Source organism: Chaetura pelagica, unplaced genomic scaffold (assembly GCF_000747805.2).
Source record: "Chaetura pelagica isolate M959 unplaced genomic scaffold, ChaPel_1.0 scaffold188, whole genome shotgun sequence".
NCBI classification, from domain to species: domain Eukaryota; kingdom Metazoa; phylum Chordata; class Aves; order Apodiformes; family Apodidae; genus Chaetura; species Chaetura pelagica.
The window spans coordinates 1,186,222-1,209,039 of record NW_009954196.1 but is presented as its reverse complement, the minus strand read 5'-3'; the positions used below and the strand labels follow the sequence as shown (position 1 = coordinate 1,209,039).

Here is a 22,818-nt window from a genome sequence, read left to right as displayed (position 1 = left end):
TCCTGCTGTATTAGGCAGAGAGAGGGTCTGTCTGATGTTATTCCTACAGGTATGGGAGCACATCTGATAGCCAGACACAATATTTGAAGTGAATTTATAGCATTCCCAGTTGCAAAGAAACAAGATAGAACAGAAATCACAAAATCTAAACAAAACAAATTTCCAGGCTGCCAGACCATGAACAAGGATTATGGAAAACATACAGAGGACAACCTATTTCCAACAGTGTTGTTAGCTATTTATCCTTCACCTCATCTGTTCATCTCAAGGGTTCACCTTTGGCAGGGTGACAGCTGACGAGAATAAAATGAAGCAGAAAAAAAAAAAAAATATTTCTATCAAATCCAAGCCTATAGTCACTTAAATCAACTTTTGTTTAGAGAGCAGAAGGCCACAGCTCAAAATAAAATCTACTGTGTAGCAAAAGAAACTAACTCAGAACAGCAATATTATTTTACTTAGAAAAGTAGCAATTACACTGCAGATGACTGAAACTCCTGGTCCCAGAAGACGAACTAGAAGAATGTACAAATAAATGAATATTTCATCGGAAGTAAACTCCTCCTCCTCAAATCTCTTTTGCCTGGCCATTGTGTCTCAGATGCTCAAGTCCATGGATGGACATCCAAGCCATATTAAAGATTAACAGCAGCTGACCTGCAGGAATAGGGTAAGTCCCTGAAAAACAAGGTAAATTACTCCACATGAAACTCCAGGCTCTGAATCAAGCTAATGCAGATGTCCATGCTAATCTCTTTTGCAAATGACTTCTGTTTTTTCTACAGCAGATCACTGCAACCGCAGGTAGAAAGAAAGAGGTTTTCAGGCACAAACTTTCACTTGGCATGGCAGGTGAGGACAGCCATGCTGAGGGGAGCATCTAGCTGGTGTGTTTGGTGAGGGAGGATGTTTTGGTTTCATTCCTACCCATAGTTCAGCTTTTAAAGAACAAACACAAGTTTAAGTACATGGTCAAGGCAGACTGCCAGTAAACTGACAAGGACCAAACAAGCATATAAGCAATGCCTGGAGAAGAATAATTCCCCCCTCTCTCATGAAATACTACCCCAGTAACATCAGCTTTATGGAAATCTGGACAGAGTTACTGAAGGTTATGTTGCCCTTTGCAGCACATGCTGCTCTCAACCAAAAATCTCTTATCACACATTCTGTAAGATGGAGAAGAATCCCATTAGCATCTCTATTAAAAGGGTTTTGAAACCAAATACTGGAGTTAACAAGCATGAAACATCAACCACAAAACACATCTAAAAAGCTTTTGGTTCCCCAGGAGGGTTTTGGCTTTTTTTTTTTCTTTCTGTTTTCCTTAACAGCAAATGAAATAATAATAACAAATGAATCTGATCATTAAATGCCTCCACATATTTCTGGAGGCATTCCTCTCTTTGCACTTAACACATAAGTAAAATAACTGTATGGTATGCTGTGGCAGAATTTATTCTTCAAGAGTATTCCTTATGTACTCCTCAGGAAAGGAAATTAAGTCATCAGATGCAACAGATATTGACCTTTGTCCATCATCAGGATCATGCCAAAGCTTAGAGATTCACAACACAAATTATTATATACTAAACTAACTTCTCCTACATTAAAGAAATAAGAGAGCTGTAAGTAAGAAGAGCTGTTCCTCACCTGATGATATTCCCTAACTATAAATCCCTAGAAAAGTAAAGAAATTTCAGCAACTCCTTGTTCACTTGTAAGACTCAACCCATGTCCTCACTCTGGATGGACTCACAAAGAGGGCTAGGTAGGCTACGCTGACTTTCCAAAACAGAGTTAGAAGATTCAACAACAGGTCACAAAAGACAGCATGTTACCTTGTGACTCCGTGAGACATGACTAAGCAGGTCCCCATAAGCAACATGAGACATTTAAGTACCAAACATTTCTTCTTCCCTAATAATAGTGTAAAAAGAGAAGTATTTGTGACCTTGTGATGCTGAGAGTTACAAGACGAGAAAATAACTTAAATGTTTTCATTAACTTTCAGATTCTAGAAAAATGCAATGACTTGAGAAACCTCATAAAACTAATGAAAAAGCTTCAGCAATATCATTGTCCATCTTCTTACTACACTTAATTAAAAGTAATTAATGTTAATTAGAAGGAACCTTATAATGGATTTTGTCCTGTATTTTTCATTTTATTGCACTCAAAAATTAGCTACTGGAACACTTATTTACTCCACACATACTACTGCACAGGTTGCAGAAAGCTGACTACCTTTCCAGCTATGACAACTCTGCACTTTTCAGGCTCACAAAAGACACCTGGTGCTAAAACAAAATTTAATTTAAAAAGCACACTTATGCAGAAATGAATTTGTATCTCCTTCAAATCAGCTCCCTGCAATTCAGTCCTCCAACACGTAACAGCAAGGAGGATTCACAGAACCTCAGCAGGAGGTTATGTTAATAGCACTGCATTTCCCACACACATGAAGAGTGGCTGTAAGAACAAGTGCATTAGCAGATCCAAAACATGACATTATTGGTTTGAATTGAACTATTGGTTTGTTAAAAGATTTTAATGGAAAAAAGCAAAAATCATTTCACAAGGATGTTGAATGATCTATAGGAAAGACAATTTTTAACAAATTAAAAAATATTTTATTTTTTTTTTAAGCTCTCAAGTTGATAGCCTCCTCTTCTGGCACAAGTTGTTGCTATTAGTCACATAATCTTTTTATTTATTTACCCACATTTCTCCTGCCAAGAAATCACAGGCTTGTAACCTCATCGGCAGAGAGAACAGACGGACATTCCCAACAGAGTCTCCTGTCCAGCCCAGCCTCCTCCTCCCAGCATACTCAATACTCAGAAGAAGGATACAGGTTTGGCTACCAGCACTACTATCCATGTGCTCAATTTGAAGAGTGCCCATTCCAGTTCTTTGGCCTGCTCAGCCATGTTGCAGCTGCCAAATATTGATGACTTACAATGTTCACACTGATATCCTCTGCTGATAATGCACTACTATTCCATCACTGGATATATAATGCCAAAAGATACAAGTAAATAAAAATAATGCAACTGGCCTCATCTTTTAATATTAACTTTTCCCATTTCATTTAAAGTTCAAGTATAGAACTTAATGAACTTTTTTTCATCTTATTAAAAATAAATCTGTGCTTGACTACATAAACCCAAACAACAATACTAAATTGTAGGCATAGTAAAAAAGTTGAAAGAACACTTTAAGGTGGCAAAGTGAAGTATTCAGTACAAAAATTCAGCCCTGTTTTCACATGTGTTAGCACCACCTTCAGTAAGAGACCACATTATCACCTTTCTCCCCAGGAATCTTCCCACATGCAGTGCGAGGGATGGACTGCAGACACTTTCAAAGAGCAATGTTCTGGTTTTCTCCTGATTTAACATATGTCTCCATGATGAAGCCTTGCACTCTCCCTCTCTCACATCAGGATTCAAACAGAGCCACTGTCTTTTCCCAGGGGTTTTCCCAGGACATGCAGCACGAAGCACAGAAGGGCTTCAACTGTGACACTGTAACAATCTCTTTTCAGGAGCTGAATTCCTGTTAAATACCCATCAACTCTGCATACTAATTTAAGATACACAAGGCTAACCCACACTCTCAAAGAACACAAAACAACACCAGAAAACATTCAGCATCTGATGAACTCAAGCACAGACTTCAGCAACTTGACATGCTGAACTACATGATCAGTAACTCAACAAAATCATAACCCAGGGTTTCAACACAGGAGCTCATATAATGAGACAAACCTAATGAAGAGCCAGCTGTTACATGTCTGGGTTGCACTGACAAGCACTGATTTGTACCTTGTCTAAGCTGTAATTCTAACAGCATTAGTGGGGGCTCCCTAGTTCCTACTACACAAGTGAAATTTGAATGAGATAATGAAGCCTAAAGATGACTCTGTGGGTAAAGTTATCCCAGATATCCTCAGTGAATATCTCTGTCATTTGTACCAATGCTGCACTGCAGAGATTAAAGGTAGTGAGAGATCTCTAGTCTGATCTTTACAACCTCCGCACTGCAAAATCTGACAAAATTCCTCTTGGACTTCTGCAGTAATACCTTCATTGTCTTCAACTACAATTTACAATACAATAACATTTCAAACCTCCAAGTATGCCAGAAGTGTTTTGAAAAAGAAATACTATTTAATGAAATAGATTTTTTGAATCTTCTGTTTTTCTTCTTAATTCTGCTTTGTGTCCAGTGAACCCCTGGAAATCAGGAAGAAGCACCACCACCTACAGCTGGAAGAGTGGTGCCCAGGGAGGGGACAGAAGGCAACAGACAAACTGAAACACAGGACATTCCCTCCGAAAAACCAGGGAACGTGTTTTCCCTATAAGGGAACAACTGGCTCTCAGTGGACTTGCTTAAGCAGGGCCATTGGACCAGACAACCTCAAGCGTGCTGTGATAACATGTTCCTGGTATCATTTAAGAGAAAGCACTTTTCACTGGATGCTCTAAACAACTTGGAAATCCCTAAAATTTTGTCTTTCAAGCCCTCAGAAAAGCTCTCCTCCCATTTTTTCAAGAAACATTGTACATCTGTAATATCTCAGGAGCATAACAACTGGCAGCCACAAGCCTTCTAACTACTGACCACCAAGTTGCCCTTTTTTGTCTGAAGATGGCATGTTACTATCATCACAGCTTTGGCTCAATAAAAAGCTTTACTGACTATGGTACTGCAGACTAAGTACCATAAACTCAGGAAAAAAAAGAAAAAAAAACAAAGCAAGCCTCAGGAAAACTTCAGCAGCATGTATTAATTCCTGCAAATCACAACAGCTACACTGAAGCACAATAAGAAGTTCCTCTTTTTGCTTTTATGCCTTCCATCAGTTATATGTATATGCGCTCCCAAAAAATACTTTACCTCAGTTCTGACAGAAACCACATGAAAATCACTGATTGTACCTTGAAGACTGGCAAGGTCTCAAAGGTGCACTGACAGCACCCACTTAGCAGTAGGGCAAAGCTTCTACCCAAAGACTCAATATGCCTGCATCCAGTTGGTTGCTAATCAGCTAAAGGTTCATTAGGATGGCTAAAGTTCAGCTGGCACAAGTCCATATATGGCAAAAGCCACACACATCTTCCAAACACCCTGCAAGGTGGTCTCCTGTTTGCATGCTGCTGCTGTGTCTGAGGACAGGCTCCTACAATATCTGCAGGTAAAAGTTCCTGGTTGACCCAAATGCTTGTAGCCCAGATCAGCGCTTGTCACAGGGGAGAGGCTTTGCCCAGGAAGATGGCTAGAGCTCTCAACAGCTCATTGTCGCTTTTAACCTTATTGGCTTTTTTTGGTGCAACTTTGGATGAGACGTTGCTGCAGACATTACTGCCAAAGCTGCAGGTCAAGTTCCCCGGTTTCTGGGTACATCAGCTGCCTGGCATGAGGTGTTCACCACACCAAAACAGGGCAAACAGCCAAGCACTGCCCATGATAAGCATGGCAAGGGAGAGTATCATTTGCCAGCAACAATCCATTACCTATTTGACAAAAGAACCAGCAACACAACATGAGTCAGACACCTCTGTAGGCGATTCAGGAGAGGAATTATGGGTTGGTTCTTCTTGACATCAACACCTAGGCAAGGAACTGCAGAGACTCTCTCCTCACCCCCACTCTGCAGCACAAGCCACCCCACAGCACAGACCTCTCTCAGTGGTAAGCAGCATGGGCCATCCACCCACACCGCTGAGCTCATGCTTTAAGAGTAGTTTAACTCTTCTAGAAACAAGCTTGCACTGAAATACAGAACTTGAAAGAGGCAGCTGTTCCATACCAGGTAGCACAAAAACATTGTAATACTCTTGTCAAAGAGACCCAAATGCCTTCTGCAGCTAACACAAGGCTATTTTAAACCCCATTGTTTGGTTAGACTTGCTGGGGAATACACAATTAGGCATACTGGCCCTTTACCACAGGAACAGTCATATACAAGGGATTACTCTGCTGGCATTTCAGTCACTGTTTTCAGTAAATATCATGTCTGTTCCTCAATAACCCTCCCCTTTGCTGTACCAGAAAAAGGGGCATCCTGCCTTCATGACAAGCTACAGATACCTCAGGGCATCCCTGCAATCTCAACTAGGCATCTAGGATCTAAATTGTACTCCTCAAAGCATGTGTCAGTAATGGCAATCAACCATTTGTATGCTCCCTAGATAGATTTCAAAGAACAGTGTGTTTCATTGTTCCAGTTTCAAGAGACTAGTCAAAAAATTTCAGTCTGCATATCCTAATGTAATATCACAGTGTGCACTAGAAATTAGGATGAGAGAATAATGTAAACCAATACTCTAATAAGAGCAAGTCTATTTTCCCATTATATTCAGAGATCACTCAAGTCAATTTTAAATACATGGATTTTGTTGCCTGAGATTGTTGTTAGATTCCCCACTCCTCCCTGTAATTTCTTTTTATCCAGTGCACACACACCAAAATTTGATGAGTAATGTAGTACAAAAGGAATTTTCCCCCAATTTAGCATTGGTTATTGTACATAAGCAAAAAAAAACCCCAAACCAAAACAACCCCCACCACCAAAATCCTACAACAGAGGGGACAAAAACTAGTGGGACAGACTGATTTGTGAAGCAGAAACTCTTACTAGATGACTGCAGAGAGCCTGGCATAATGGGCTGCAATCTGATTAGCATGGCTCACTACTACTTTTATTATTTAATAATTTACAATAACAAACCTTCAGATTGTAGAGATTAAAATAATTCAATATTACAGTAAATACAGGTGGTACTAAATACACAACCAAATTTGATTCTTAGAAGAGATTCTAGCATATATATTATGTGATCATCAGGACTGTCTTTCTGCATATTCACTGCTCCGTGTCAGCTCTGTGTACCCATCACATTAGGAACACTAACCCCTACTGCTTCATCTCCATTTCTGCTATCTCTGACATAGTGATACATCCAAAAACATAGCAACAACCTTCCTCTGCAGTGGATATAAAGATAAAATGAAGCCCACTCAACAGCGCAAGCTCTCCCCTCCTTCACACACAGCCAGAGAGGCCGGGCAACATAAGCCCCACTCCATTGCAGAAATTACACGTCCTCTCAAAAGGAGAAACAGGTCGCCCCCGTGCAAGCACAAAAAGCCCCCAAGGAAGATGCCTGTTTCAGCATTGTGTTTAGCCCCACAACCACCTGCCTTTTGCCAGAGTCAGCTACAGCCACATAAACAAGACACCATCAGCAAGGCTTTGACAAGAGTCACATGTAACACGGACAGATAGCAGAGAGAGCCCCGAGTTCGACCCTCAAAGAAAATATAGTGGTACCTGGTCTCTCTCAGCTATTTCAGCACAGGAGCAAGGGAAAAAAGTCCTACACTAAACAAGACAATAAAAACTTGAATTTCTTTCTGACAGCCTCACATGTACATGAGCAAAAGGAAGCATAAAAGGAAAATATGAAAAATTGCCCCAAGTAAAAGGCAACAAGTGCTTATAAATTAATTATATTCTTTCAACCATCAACTGCTTGAAAAGGACAACTGCATAGATCAAAGCACTCTGTTACACACCAGAATTTTCATTGCTGCAAACAGAATTAATTCAAAAGGAAAAACATCTTACTAAAATTTTAGGACAGAAGAGCAGCCATTAATCATGTCAAGAACTGATGTAATGCACCTCTTCAAGAATCCTCTCCAGCCAGGGATGCTGCAAGGCACATTCCATTTTGCTTTCATTCCCAGTTGAGAATCTGTCTGCTGCCAGACTTTCATCAAACCTAGCTACTTTCTACAGATAGACTAAATTAACACTTTGCCTGCCTTTGTAGCCTGTTCTCCAGGATGCAAACCCACGTCTCCTATACAACAGGACAACAGAAGCCTCCAAGGGTAAGCAAGACATGGATGTGCTGCAGGAGATAAATGAAGCATCTTGTACAAGCAAGCCAAAATTTCTTATGTAGAGGCCTTTCAAGTTGTGATGTATGCTGCTGAAAAGACAGGAAATTTCCTCACAGGCCAGAGAAAAAGATGATTCCACATTGAGACTGGAACCACCACCATTTTGAGACAAGGTATTTACATCATCTGCAGGAAATTCTGCAGTTTAAAGAACACAACAGAAAGGAAAGGAATCCTTCAAATAAAGAAATGTGTGACTGCAAAAGTCACTGGACGCTGCCTCCAGAGAAGGGGAGAAAGAAAAGAACACAAGATTTAGAGGGCTTGCTGTAGGGCCAGGAAGAGGAGTAATCCTTCTACATCTATTTGCATGCCAGTTGCTCAACAAATCGCAGATTTAGGGGTTTATCATGGGGAAGACATAATGGCTTTTAAAAGTGGTCATCTTTCCTGTATGTTTAGCAATAGGCAAAAGCAAGGAATTAACCTCAAGCACTATTATATATCTCTCCTGCTGTTATTCAAGTATTTCTTTGTTCTCCCCAAGAAATAAACCTGTAAATTACATTCAGTCCCACTCTGTGACTGTTTTTCATCTGTGAATTCTGGATTGTTCCTGTTCTGATTTTAAGGCAAGTTGAGGCAGCAGATTGTCCTGCATGGTCTGGCATCATTAGATTGCACTCTGCAATTCTGCATTTCACTCTCCTGGAGAGAACCATCTGTTCCACAGGTTTTAGATGCTGATCACCTGCATGGAAGCAACTTCATTAAAAATAAAAAAAATAAAAGCAAATGCACTTTTGCACAATATTTCCACTTACTTAAGATCCATATGTGTAACAAAAGTATCTTTTGTGGTTTTAAAAATACATTATATATACACTTTCTAGTTACTACAGTATCTAGCAATCAGAGCGTTCTTGGTTTTCTTATATTGTTGCAATTTGGAGTATTTTTCTGCAGTGTCTTGAACTTCTGCAGAAATTTCACAGATCCTTTCACATTATCATCACTAACTTCCCATCAGACAGCTATCCAGAAATATATATGAAGGCTCTAAATTAATTTAAAAATCATAAGAAAAAGTAAATAGTGAAGTTATAACAAAGAGGAGGAATTGAAAAGGGAACTTCTTTTTTTTGTTAAAAAACATAAACAGCATATAAAAATAATGCTCTAAGCTGCGAAATGGCTCATTAATCCAGTCAGCATGTATGAGCAGGGAGCTTTTCAAAACCTTTTAACATCTGCCCATTTCTGTCCCTTGGAAATCCTTTTCCATTTCAGTAGGATGAAACAAAGACCTAGGCAGAGTATTTTCTAAAAGCCTTTAGCTACAGCCAGCTCACTGCATACATCATTATACACAAATGCTCAAGGGGGTAAAAAAACCCAAAATGACAAGGACATTAACTTAGTCTTTAAATCCTACTATTTGCTAGGGTGTTTTTTCCTAAGAGAGCCATTCCAATTTACCTTTTTAAACCCTGAAATCTTCTCTTTTCTGGAACAGTAACATTATTATTTATATCACTTGTTTGACACTGTGCTCCTCTGATAGCAAAGAAGTAAACTATACTTTTCATCTGTGTCCTGTTCCCATGACATCTTTACAGAGTACTCCATGTGAGCCAACTACTGTAAAAACTTCTCTGACAAACATCAAATTAGTATACCTTTCCAAAAATTAAAGCATCAAACTTCCACAGGCTCCAAGAGAATACAAAAGGCCACACCCCACAATTTTGAAGTTATTTTAATATGGGTTTTTTTAAATCTTCAACACAAAGATTAGAGCAACATGTCTAGCCACTCCAGAGAGCAAAAATGTCCTGTTGTTTCCAGAAGTGTGTGTTTCTTTCAAATTAATTTCCATTGTAGCATCTAAACCAGGTCGTTCTTTAGCTCTTACTCATCTCTGCTGGTAAGAAACAGCAGCCCAAAGGAACAGAAGTAATAAAAACAAATAAAGAGAGATGCGTAGGTACTGTAAGAAACACAATCAAAAACAGTGGTTAAATACCACTGAGGGTTCATCTGTTCTAAAGTGATTATAGTGAACACAGTAAAATAGCATTTGCAATCTCTGACTGTGCTTGACCTCAGTGTTAAGGAAGGTTAATAGAGCACACCAGAGAGCAATGCCACTAGGCATATTTAGACTGAGGAATACACACACTGACCATGTTCTTCCCAGGTCAACTGCACAAATGAGACAAAAACTTGCTACTAATGTAGGAATCAAAACAGTGTTAATGCCTAGTTCTCTGTGATATTTATTGCTACATCCTGTAGCTACCTCACAGAATAAAAGATTAAGCAGAACTCAGTAGAACTTTCTCTGACTTCTAGAAAAGCCAAAGCAGGAAGGCTGTACAGTACCTTGGGAGAACAAGTACATAAAGAAAACCTACTTCAGCCTTACTTGCATGTATGCTATTACAAAATTAGGAGACACCTAAAAGGTGCTTGCCAGACAAAATAACTGGAACAAAACATTACTAAGCAAATAAAAGCACAGCTGAAAGCTCTGCAAACAGGAGCAGTGACACAGAGAAGATTTGTGCTCTGCTATGTCAGAGCACACAGGGGTATAGAGCTCTTAAGCTGCTCCCTAGGCCAAAGCCCACTGTATTAAAACTCCCTTCAGCAAAAACTCTGCCTAGTTATGAAATATTAACTACAGCAAGAATTGTCACTCTGGATTAACAGCAGTCATCCATTAAGCAGAAGACCAAGCTTTACGCTTCCTTTGAGAACTGCAGCAAATGGCGCTCACTGCCCTTCTTATTTCAAAAGCCATCTTCACCACATGCATCACAACTAGATTCTTCCCAAGTTGGGAGCAGAGAACACGCATGCTCAATTCCAGAGCAAAAGAAGGTCTTTTGATGTCCTTCCAGGGGAAAAAAAAAAAGCCCATTTATTACCCTTTCAAATGAGATATCACACTAAGCATTCCCCCATTCGCCCCAGTATTACTACTAGCATTACTAAATGCAGACAAACCGTGTTTCATACTATGGGATACAAGACACAAAAAAAGCCCTAAAAGCTTAAAGTTGAGCTAGGGGTTAATGTGGTTCATCTGTTTAAATTTCAAAGCTGCACAACTGAAATGAAAAGGCTAAGATGAGAGTTGTAATAAATTTAAGCTCTTTTGTGAACATAAGTAATTTTAATGAACTTTAAAAAAACACCTTACAACCCATAACCACCCCCACCCTCAAGGAGGGTCTAAAGCAGGCCTCATTTTCCCTGAGGGAATAGACAGATGTTGTTCTTTACATTAAGATTTTGCCTACCCCCTACCACTGTTCTTTTTTTTTTCTCAATAAAAGCTGCATCTTTCTCCAGAATTTATTAAAATATTCTAACAAATATACTTGAGATTAACTAATGCATCTTCACATTCCATCACAACCAAGTCAATTTACAAAGCTTGTTTACAAATGGAAACTTTGTTTCCTTCATGCAGATGGGTATTCAACAGGTGCTAAGGCAACTCCGACATTCGCTGTGAGCCTATTAAAATGATCTGGATTAAAGACAGAACTAAAATGGGTTTTCTCCTTTCTTTTTAAAATGCAAGTCCTTTCAACTCTGTTTATAATGGGGGAAAAAAAAAAAGAAAAGAAAAAGAAAAAAGAAAAAGTGAAATAAATTTGCATTGCTGCAGATATAACTGGCTGCCTTGCAAAAGAAGGGACCAGCCATGGGTGGTGGCAGGAACTTTTCTGCAGCATTTGGAGGGGTGTCATATGCCTTGAGGCTTCACAAGGCGCCCGCCTACATCTCAGCCATCTGGCCTCCATCCTCCTCCATTTCCCAGACTTCAAAGGGAAACTAAAGGGCAAATCTGACTTTCCAGGGCTGGGCGGGGGTTACTGCCTTGCTCCTGACTTTCAGATTTTTGAGCTTACTCTGTAGGTTAAAGATCTCACCCTTCTACATGGGGACTCTGATGTTTTTAATCTCACACATCAGAGACTCATATGAACCATGAAAACTGATAAAGAACTGGCACACTGGTATTAAAAAGCTGCAGCTCAGTTTCACTAACCTAAAAAACTTTCAGAGGAAGTTCTGTATTATCCAGATACCAGCCCTCAGACACAGCACTTACAGGATCGCCAAGATAAAGTGAAAACTTGCACTGATTCCATGCGTTTTTGAGGAAAGGAAGCAACCAAGAGAGGAAGTGAGCTCCAGGTAGAGCAAAGAGAAACAATGGGAAAAGGCAAGGCCAGATGTGTTGAGAAGGCAGAGAGATAAGTAAACAGAAGGTCACAGACAGCTTTGAAAGCTGATGCAGGAGAGCAATGCAGAAGTAGATGAGTGGACAAGAACTTGCATGAAGCTTTCAACAAGGCAGAGGTGCTGCTGTGCTTTCAATATGAGACTTAGCACAACAGAAATTGCTCCAAAAACATATTGCATGATGCTTCAAGAAACAGAAGTTTCAGAGTGATGTAGATGCTCTTGTTTGAGAGTGACTGTTTTCTAATCGAAAAAGAGAACATCAGAGAGAATGTGATAAGTTCACCCCAGGACAAGAAGTTTAACTTCCTTCCCCCCACAATACTTTCAGGAAGAGGTTATGGTGAAACAAAGTAGGATTAGAAAAAAATAAAAAATTAAGCAGACTAAAGTAGTTCTCAGCCCCAGTACTCAAGCAGTCTCCACTCAAACAGGAATTAGAAACAGATGTCCCTGCCTCAGCAATACTGGGGACACCACATCAACCATTTACAATTCTACAAAAGGAAAATACAGAAGGAGGAGGAGACAACACTAAAAAAAGTAAATTTAAGAAACCCCGTAACTTCAGGCCTCCACAGCCTAGATGAGGAATGCAGCTGTTACTTCCCACCAAAACTAAATATAGAGTCAAATACACATTGGCATTCCTTATATGAAGTTACCTGGCTTCTTTAAGGAAGGCATGAAGAAGATACAACCTAGAACCAGCAAAAGATCACCAGAAGAATGTTTATAAACAGACTTTGATTGAAAACAAGAAGAAACAGCAATGGATGCCAAAGCATCAGAAATTACTTTTAAACTGATATTCCTTGGAACACCACAAAATGAAACTTGCAAGGATAAAATTCAAAACCCTGGGAAGACCTTCAAGGTCACTTCCAACCAGGATGATTCTATGAAAACACAGTACAGGTATTCCTCACCAAAAGATACATCTAGTATATAATCAGCCAGTATTTAGCATCCAAGTAATAAACACAGTTGCAAACCAAACCATAATTTTGAGCAGTGGCACAAGCAATGTTGCTACTTTTGAAGAAGAATGCTAGCTTATTACTGTAAACACCTCAAATATCTTTAAAATCTAAGTCAAATAATACACACTGTCTGATGCTTTCCCAGGATGGAGTACACTGTGTGTGCACATAGAATCACAAATGTACAACACCCAGCTCAAAATATGTGTCAGCTTTGTCTCTTGTGTTCATACACACATGCTGATTTCAGATTTTCTTTGAGCCTAGAAGTGAACAGTTATCTCCCTTACACTGGTTCCACAGAGAATTACTGCAGTGGAAACAAATACAACCTTTTCATCTTGTGAGCAAAATCACAAGTGTAATTTAGGTGTATTTACCAGATAGAAATCATAGCAAAGAAGCATCATGGTGTACTGAATTTCTTGATGACAACAGCATCTCAGCACATTTGGCACAGGATGATTCAAATATTGAGTCTAGGATTATTCTGTAATACTCAGAAAAATCTCAGCAGATTTTCCATATAGCAGCAATATAAGGACTATAGCAAATTACTTTCCAAGAAATGTTGCATTTCTCCTGTAATTTAAATATCATATTTTATGAAAACAAAAAAAGCATTACTTGCTTTGGCTATGCATATTAAGCATGCCTGGATTATACATTTGACTTAACTTTACCAGGTAATTGGTATTTATTCTTTCCCGAGTATTCAGGAAAATCCTTTATTTCAAAGACATGACAGAGTACCTTCAGCTTCCCTAATGAGCAAATGTAATTTCAGCCTGAGGGTTCATGACAATCTCAGCTAATCATGCTCCTGGCCATTGCAGTTCCCCTCACTCCATTGCCCTGACTCCTGGTCTCAGACATCCTGGAGCAAAATGAACTTCTTCAGCACACCAAACCAGCAAAAAGCCAAGCACTATATTTAATTTAGTAATTTTTGCTATGTTATATTTCAGTGGGCTTAGCATGGTACAACAGGTTAACACAGGTCCAGGGGAGCCCCCAAGTCTAGGGGGACAGGACAGTCAGCAGGCAGGTCAGGCTGCTGCCACAGAACAGCCCCCAGCTAGCCAAGGTGACCACAAACACCACTTGAGAGGCAAACAACCGTGCTAGAAGGCGGCAAGGGTCACTCACACTGGCTCAGCATTTCAGGAGCTGAAAGGAAAATGGAGGCCCTAGATGCTTGGCTCTGCTCACCTGAGAAAACATCCGCAGGACTTGTGTCACTCTTTGACAGACAATATATGCAGCGGTATCATTACAATAATTCAGTGTATCAGGCCAAAAAGGATATTGGGAGTTATATGGCTGGCAAACTAACAGCAGTGACAGTACAAGAACATGCTCTAACTTCCTTATGCAGTGAGCTGAATTTACTATTACAGGCAATTTTAGAAAACTGTCTCAGCACTTTAAACCCAAGAAAGCAACAGTACATATTAAAAAAAAACAAACAGCAAACAAACAAAACCCACAAACAACAAAACAGCAAAAACAAAACCATGAAGAGCAATCTCTTCATGTATCTCAGAAAAGGAAGCAATTAAGACTTGTATTTTTTCCAGTATCATCAAGGACACTGGAAAATTGCAGCAAATATAAGAAGATTGCCAGGAATTACACTGTTTTTATAGATGAAAGGATGGGGAAGAAGTAGGAGGAGAATGAGCCATCTTCCATATTGTGTAGTTAATTTTCCAATTGAATTGTCATTGGAATGCTTTTACTTCAAAGTTTACCACACAATTACAGAGACATGAACTGCCATCGACTCTTCCAAATGCAACTCAGATTCTCAGTCCAAAACTATATTACCATCTTTGTACAAAATAAGCCATTCTGAAAACTCACAGAAAGGTGAGATTGCTGCAAACCCCCATGTAACAAGCATGGATCAATCAGTTAGTTTCTCCAACTCTTGGCATTTTTTAATTTTTTTTTTCCTCTCTTGCTTTACTGGATCTTAAATCAAGATACTAATTGTATCAGCCATAACCTTCAAAATATTGTACTTGTCAGGCTACAGATCACATGTTATTTTTTGGAGGATGGAGTTCTCTGAAATTCTGCAACACTACTGAATTTAGACTTAAAGATCCTCTGCATAAATGACTTCAACAGCATATTTATATGATCCTAGAATGCTTTGGGTCAGAAGGGATGTTAAAGATCATCTAATTCCATCTCCCCTGCATGGGCAGGGCCACCTCCCACTAGACTAGGTTGCTCAAAGCTCCATCCAATGAGGCCTTGAACACCTCCAGAAATGGAGTATTCACAACTTCCATGGGCAACCGGTGCCAGTGTCCCACCACCCTCACACTAAAGAATTTCTTCCTAATATCTCATCTAAATCTACCCTCTTCCAGTTTAAAGCCATGTCCCCTTGTCCTACGGTTACATACTCTTATAAAAAGTCTCTCTCCAGCTTTCCTTAGGCCCCGCTCAGGTACTGGAAAGTCGATATAAGGTCTCTCCAGAATCTTCTCTTCTCCAGGCTGAATAATCTCAACTGGCTTTACAGGAGAAGTGCTCCAGTCCTCTGATCATCTTTGAGGCCCTCCTCTGGACTTGCTCCAACAGCCCTGTCTCCCTTATGTTGGTGGCCCCAGAACTGCATGCAGTATATCAGATGGGGTCTCACTAGAGCAGAGTGGGAGGGGAGAATCACCTCCCTCGACCTGCTGGGCACATGTTCTGATGCAGCCCAGGAGACAGTTGGCTTTCTGGGCTGCAAGCACACATTGCCAGCTCATGTTGAGCTTCACATCAACAAACATGTCCAAATCCATCTCCTCAGGGCTTCGCTCAATCCATTCTGCTCCCAGCCTGTATTTGTGCTCATATTTGTGCAGCAGAGAAGAGAGCAAGGAAGAATAACCGTGAAAGACCATCAGGTATTAGCATTGTCTCACTAGACACATTCATACAGTTTGACTGCATCTGCAGAATAAGAAACTACTTAAAAATACACACTGGCATAATGTTTTAAAAATACACCTCCTCCCTTCCATTTGATCCAAGAATCTTCTCTAGACAATATCCACCTCACAGTTTGATTGAAGTAATCTAAGTAACAGATACCATGAAGACCCAGATTAACAAGCCAATGAAATTGAGACTTTCCACACGTGGAAAGCAGCTATAGTAATATAGTACTGATATATTTCATCACAACCATGTTTAAACCATCTTAAGCAGCCACGATACTTTAGGAAAGGACAGGAGACAGCATTTTTCCTGCAATGTAGCCCAAGTTTTTCTGCATGATTAAACTAAAAGGACAGCCATCATTCATCAAAATGTCTCTCAAAAGATTCATAAGTCACTAGAAGTGTATGATTATACTAATAGAGAATTAGGAATTTCTCATCTCTCAAATAGTCTCACTAACACCTTACCCATCATTTTATCCCCAGGAAAAGGAAAAAAGGCTCCTACTGTAGACAACACCTACTTATTAGATCACTGGTTTCCCTTAGATAGTTTATTCATTAAGAACACAAATACAATTTTAAACTTCACAATAGCACAAAGGACTAGGCTTTTCCTTTTTCACTTAATTTTGACTATATGTTTTTTTTCTTCTAACTTCTTAATGACACTTTCATAACCAAACAACTGCTTGAGACATGAAACACATGGTGTTTCAGCAAAAATAATACTTAAAAATCCTGTCCTTACACCTTCATCATAATGAAGAATTTTTCTCTCTTTTATTTGTTTTACAAATACTATTGCTACAGCAGCACAGGAAAGGATGCACTCCCAGAATATCTGTTGGATCAAAATAGGAAGGGGTTGGGCAGAAGGTGTCATATATTATTACTGCTTCTTTAAATAGTCTCCTAAGATTAAGGGTTTTTTTAAATATACAAAACTATAAAACCGTACTCTTCAGACAAAGTGTCAAAGCACATCACGTAGTTTAAAGAGATCCCTAGTAGCCAAAATCTTGAAGAGACTTACCCCCTTTAGTTACTCAACCTTTAGTAGAAATTTCTCATTGGAGTGTGACGGAGCAGCTAAAAGAATCAGCTTTATTAGTGTAGAAAGCCTAACCAACTGGAATTCTTCTCCTCCACTCTCTCCTTTCTAATATTTAGCTTTACACCAGGCTTTACGTGACTGTTTCTAAATGACATAGATATCATGTGAGTAATCTCTTCTGGTTGAAAATTTAATTTATTTTAATTGGAACTGAAAACTCGTTCGAGGGGTGGCAGGAGGAAACTGTTCCTATTTCCTGCTATAGTTCTCTCAGCATCTAATTACACCCATAAAGAAGAACAATGGGGAGGCTGTGTGTTATTCAGTTTAATGTGGTTAATTACACCATTCCCTGTATGCATGCAAATACACCAGAGCCTCACAACTGATCCAGCACCCACACAGCACATTTATCAGCTGCAACAATTGTGCTTTGAGATCACATATGGTATACCCTCTAGATATACTTATTTACTAGAAAATGTTTCTAGTTCACAAGGAAAAAAAAGGAACACACAGCAAAACAGACACTGAATTAAAAATTCTAAACATTAGCACCTGTATGTTCCACAAAGTTCTTGTAAATATGAATTGATTTCTTGCAACTAGAAACATATCCTTCTTACTGAAACACCTTTTCCCATGCTTTTCCTGCAGGTACTTTGGAGAGGTCCTTTTGTATACCCTCATGCCCCAAAACACCAACAGAAGTTGAACCAAACATTTCACTTCCAAAAAAGTTTGAAGATATTTGAGCTACCTGAGAATGCAATAAAAGTACCAGTCAAATTATTTGCAAGTCAGATTCTGTGTCCAGGTACTCATGAGGACACAAAAATAATATTTTAAATATTATCTATCACTGAGGTCAAAGTTTCAGTTGTGACAATGACATCAGGTGGATGGATTCTTTTTATTATTATTCTTTCTTTGAAGTCTTACATAAGCAATACTTTGTGAGTCCAAAAGCAGACAGAGAGCTTAGGTGATCAAGGGGCTACAGATGAGACAGTGGTAGGCACTCTTAACAGTTGTGAACAACCTGCTCTCTTCCACACACCACATTCACCACATACTCGGTGCTGCAGAGTAATAGCTATTAACAATAGCTTAAATGTAACACTGACTGTCCCAGGAAGCACATGTGAAAGGACTTGGTCTTCAGAAAAGACAACTCAGTGGTCAGAGAACAGCTCTTCCAAGGTCAGATTTTTCAAGAATAAAGTCAACAATGGGGGGCGGAACCAGGAAAACAAACAACAAAAAACCAAAACAATGAGAAAAAGATGGCCTTCCTTTTACGAAGAATCAAAGAAATATTTCAGAGGTTTAGCGTGAAGATGTGTCACAAGGGTTTTTGGAGCAAAACAGTGTGGTTAATTGATAAAACAGGGGCAAACAGTAAGAGGGATAAGTCATGATGCTTGAGAATATGATGGCTTTTCTGATGAGTTAGCCTTCCTCACTATACAGCTGAAACAGTAAGAGGTCTGTTCAGAAGCATGGTGTTAAAAGGGAAGGAGGAATGTGTGCAAGTTAGAAGAAGATGGCTTAATTGAGAAAAGAAGCAGCAGAATAGAGACTTGATTTATCTCTGAAGCAGGCCCTGCTTTGAAGAAGAGGCAGGACCATGTAACTCCCAAAGGTACCAGCTAACCTATATTCTGGGATTTTGAGGAAAGGGCTTAAGAACATAATAAAAATAACATTATCTTTGTTAGTGAATGAAACCTTGTGCTCAAAAAAAGAGCTCTAGTTTGGAGAATAAGTCACTGATGCCTAGGGAAAGCATATGATTAAGTAAGAGCAAAAGAACCTGCAAACGTAAAGAGAAGATAGATGACTTCTGGCTGACTAATGCTTTGATTTTGTTTAAACTAGCTTAAGTGACTAATTTAGCTTCAGTAGCACAGTGAGTAACTGCTATTGCTACAAATTGTTAACTTTTACCCATTCAACTAATGTTAGACCTTAAGAGCTCTTCAAGAAAAAGGCATTATGTGAAAAACTAGGAAAGATGCTATGAATATCCTGATATTCTTACAAATTAAAAAAATATAAAATACAATCCTTGAGGTTTTAGGACACACAAAGTTGCATCAACTAATGTAAAACCTTAGATCTTGTTGTTGTTGCTTATACAATTGAAATGCATTTCTTTCTGCCATAAAAATCTACATCAAGTAATGGTGACAGGTCTTTATCATTTCATTGCCACCTCAATTCAACACAAATCCATTTAATTTATCACTGAATACCCAAGAAAGACAACTTTAAATTTTCCTCAAATGCTTACTTAGAAAGTCAGACTTCAAAATAAAAGGCTGATTTGCATTAACTGCTTATGCTTATCTTCTCTCCCACAGCTGTGGCAATCTTCTGGCTTGTGCTTATAGCAACAACTGGAGACCTCTGCTTTCTGGCCTTACCATAATGGTTACTCTTTCTCTCTTGCACATTAAAGAATATATGGTCTTGATGCACATGTACATCAAGAACCAGCCAGACATACCAAACACATACCACCAGATGGCATCTTCAACCAGTTAGATGCTAAACAGCTCATGCTTTCAGGAGGAGATTGTGCATTTTATACTGTCTTCATATGCTGAAGATTTAAGAAATGATACTACAACAAAAATGAAGCGCTTTTGAACACCTAGGTTAGCAACACAAAATTACTTTCAAATCGTTGGTGCCAAAATAATCAGTTCACTGGAGATACTTTTGTTCCCTCAACAAGGCTTCGAGGGGCCATACAACTATTCTGCACCATGCTTTATGTCCTGTCCCTACACATCTCCGTGTTTCTTCTCTAATTTTACAATAAAATCTAGGTGCAATGCCACTGAATTTCAACCAGGGGACTACTGATAAACACAGGATTTAATTACATTTGATGCTGGCTCTCTATATTAAGGGATGGTTTGGGCCATATATAAACTCTACGTGTGTTCAGAAACTAAAATTTCCACTATATTGAGCAAGTTATCTCCAGTAGCAGGTATCTTAAAACAAACAATCCACCACAAAACCAACAAAAAACCCCAAAGCAAACCCCCCCCAAATTCAATTAATTCTAAGAGAAACAACAGACTACAAAGTTATTTTAATCAATAATTAAAACAAAATGTATAACATACAGAAGACTCTCAAACCATTAACACTGATGGCTTGATCATATTTAGAGATCACTTTAGTCTCACCTCAACACTCACCACACTAATCTCATTTCAAGTAAAATTTTGGTGAAATGGTTATCACCTGTCATACATTCTAATAATGAACTGCAGTTTAGAGTCACATCTTTTCTTATTTGTTCAGAATCTAGTTTCTCCTCAAAGGAGTTTTACCCTTTCAACTAGAGTTTTTGAGATTGTTTGGGGAAAAAAATATAACCTAGTTTTAAGTATGTAGGCTCATCACACAAGCAGCTCTTAGGTCTACTTCACTTTACTTTTAATTGTGTATCTGCACTGAGGATAGCTTTTTCCCCCTGAACTCTTGCAAGAGGCAAAGAAAATGAAGTGGAACAAAGATACAACATTAGCTTTCCTAATTTATTGTTCTAGACAACCCTGACTATTGCCCATGACAGAAAGCAAGCCAAGCAGAAAGAAAATGGAAGCATTCTTGCACCACCACTTTGCCAAAGACTGAAGTCACAGGATTGATTGCTATGGCCACCAGCAACACCCCAAAGCCACGTTGCCACCATGTAGGTGGGGTTGTATGTACAGAAGGGTTGTATGCACAGAAGATGGCTGAAATGTGTTGTGGGTCGTTTTCTTTCTTTGGTTTTTCGTTTATTTTTTTTTTTGAGGTTATAGATTAAAAGTGATACTTTAAAGCATTCTTTATTACTGCATAAATAAAACTGACAGTTCACTCGACTTCATCTCCTCGATTATTAAGAAACAAATATTTTTGGTCTGGCTGGATAAACTACTGCAGTGAACTCTCACAAGCAGTTAATTTTTATTTCTGAATTCAACCTATTTTGATCAAAGCAATCCTTTTGCATTGTTTTCCACTTTTAAGGGTATAATTTCTTTCAGAGGTAGATTTGAAAGAAGAGGAGTTAAGTGACTGTCAAATGTTCAACATGACATCTTTCAGAAGTAACATCTGAAAGCAATGATGATGATAGACCTAATGAGCCTAAAGGATCCTCCACAACACCTTCCCTTGTGCTGAGCACCAAGAGATCTGTTTAGATTCTTAGCCTCAGGCTCTTAAATTGGAGCTTAATCTACTGCCACCGTGTTCTTGGGTTGCCTGCACTGAAGATAAAGACGTAGCCGAATCAAAAAAATACAAAAAGGAACAACACTGACTTCCACCAAGTGATCTACAATGTTTAACACATCTGCTGAGCTCAAGGGATTATTTATGCAATAAAGAAAGGGATTGACAAAACAGTATAGGACTCAAGTTCCTCCTGAAAATTTAATTCTTGCTGAATCTTCATCAGAGGATGAGGAGCAAGCTCCTCCTCACTTGTAAAGAGTATTTTCTCGGGACATAATTAACATCCTGAGCGGTACCAACATGTGAATTTCAATCAGATTTAGATGTCCAAACCTAAGAGAGAAGCAGAAGCCAACACAGACATTCTTGAGAGAGCACCAAAGAACAATGTGAAACTCATCATTCAATAATTTGATGTCCTAAACCAGGCACATAATGAAAAAATTTTATGGCTTGACACACTACCAGTACAAGTCACGTATGCCATTGCCACAGTTCTGTGATGCCTACCAAGCCTCTCCAAAAGTCAAATGTAGATTGAAAACATGGTCCTGTTCAGCACAAACAATCTTCACAACTGGTACATTTATTTAAGAGACATGTTTTTTTACTGAGTTTAAATACAATAATAATATAAATATAACAGAATTCCCAAAACTGAGTAAAATGTTTTGAACTAGAGTAGATTTTTTCATTTTAATAGGCAAAATCTTCAGAAGATATTACATACACTTGGAAATAATTAATAACGAAAATGCTAATGAAAAAGCACCTGAAGGAAGGAAGAAGAACCACTGCCTATCCCAGAGTCACAACCTTCTGTAAGCATAACTTCCAACTTCTAATGCTCTCTGAATTATGTTCTTCCTAAGTGATGACAGGTGATGTTTATATTATTTCTTAAGAACAAACCTGCTAGTTATCTCCTTTGCACTTGCCAGGGCTTCACAGTCAGGTTTTGGTGAAAGGTCAGACACACAAATGCAAAGCACAGATGAAGGCTAAAGACAGCTGGTGTTCACTCTGAAAGCTCAACTGGACACTAAACAGCAGGAGCACACATCTACACTGAGATCCCCAAATGAAATGAATGCAGTGGTACATCCAAATCGCGATGACCAGCCGAGAAAAAACGCTGTTTGTCTCTGTCCTGCTGTTAATTCACATCCTCACCCTCCAGTTTGTCTTCTCTTTCATAGCTGTTCCCAGCTTGATTTCTACACTGCAGCTGCTATTGCAGGTATGGCGTGATCAAGACAGAATCAATTCCCCATCCAGCCTCATAAACATATAAGTAATGAACCTCTATTATTTCACAGACACAGAAAGTGGGGAACATCAGTTCATACATGACTGGTAGATTTTTGTTTTGCTGGGAAGAAAAGCAAACATA

At 39.0% G+C, this 22,818-nt stretch overlaps 1 protein-coding gene across 1 annotated transcript in view; it reads right to left on the bottom strand.

Annotated features, from left to right (window-relative positions):
- The window catches only part of PPP3CA (protein phosphatase 3, catalytic subunit, alpha isozyme), a 110,143-nt gene that overhangs the window by 72,449 nt on the left and 14,876 nt on the right, over window positions 1-22,818 (bottom strand). The gene's annotated exons all lie outside the window — the stretch shown is intronic.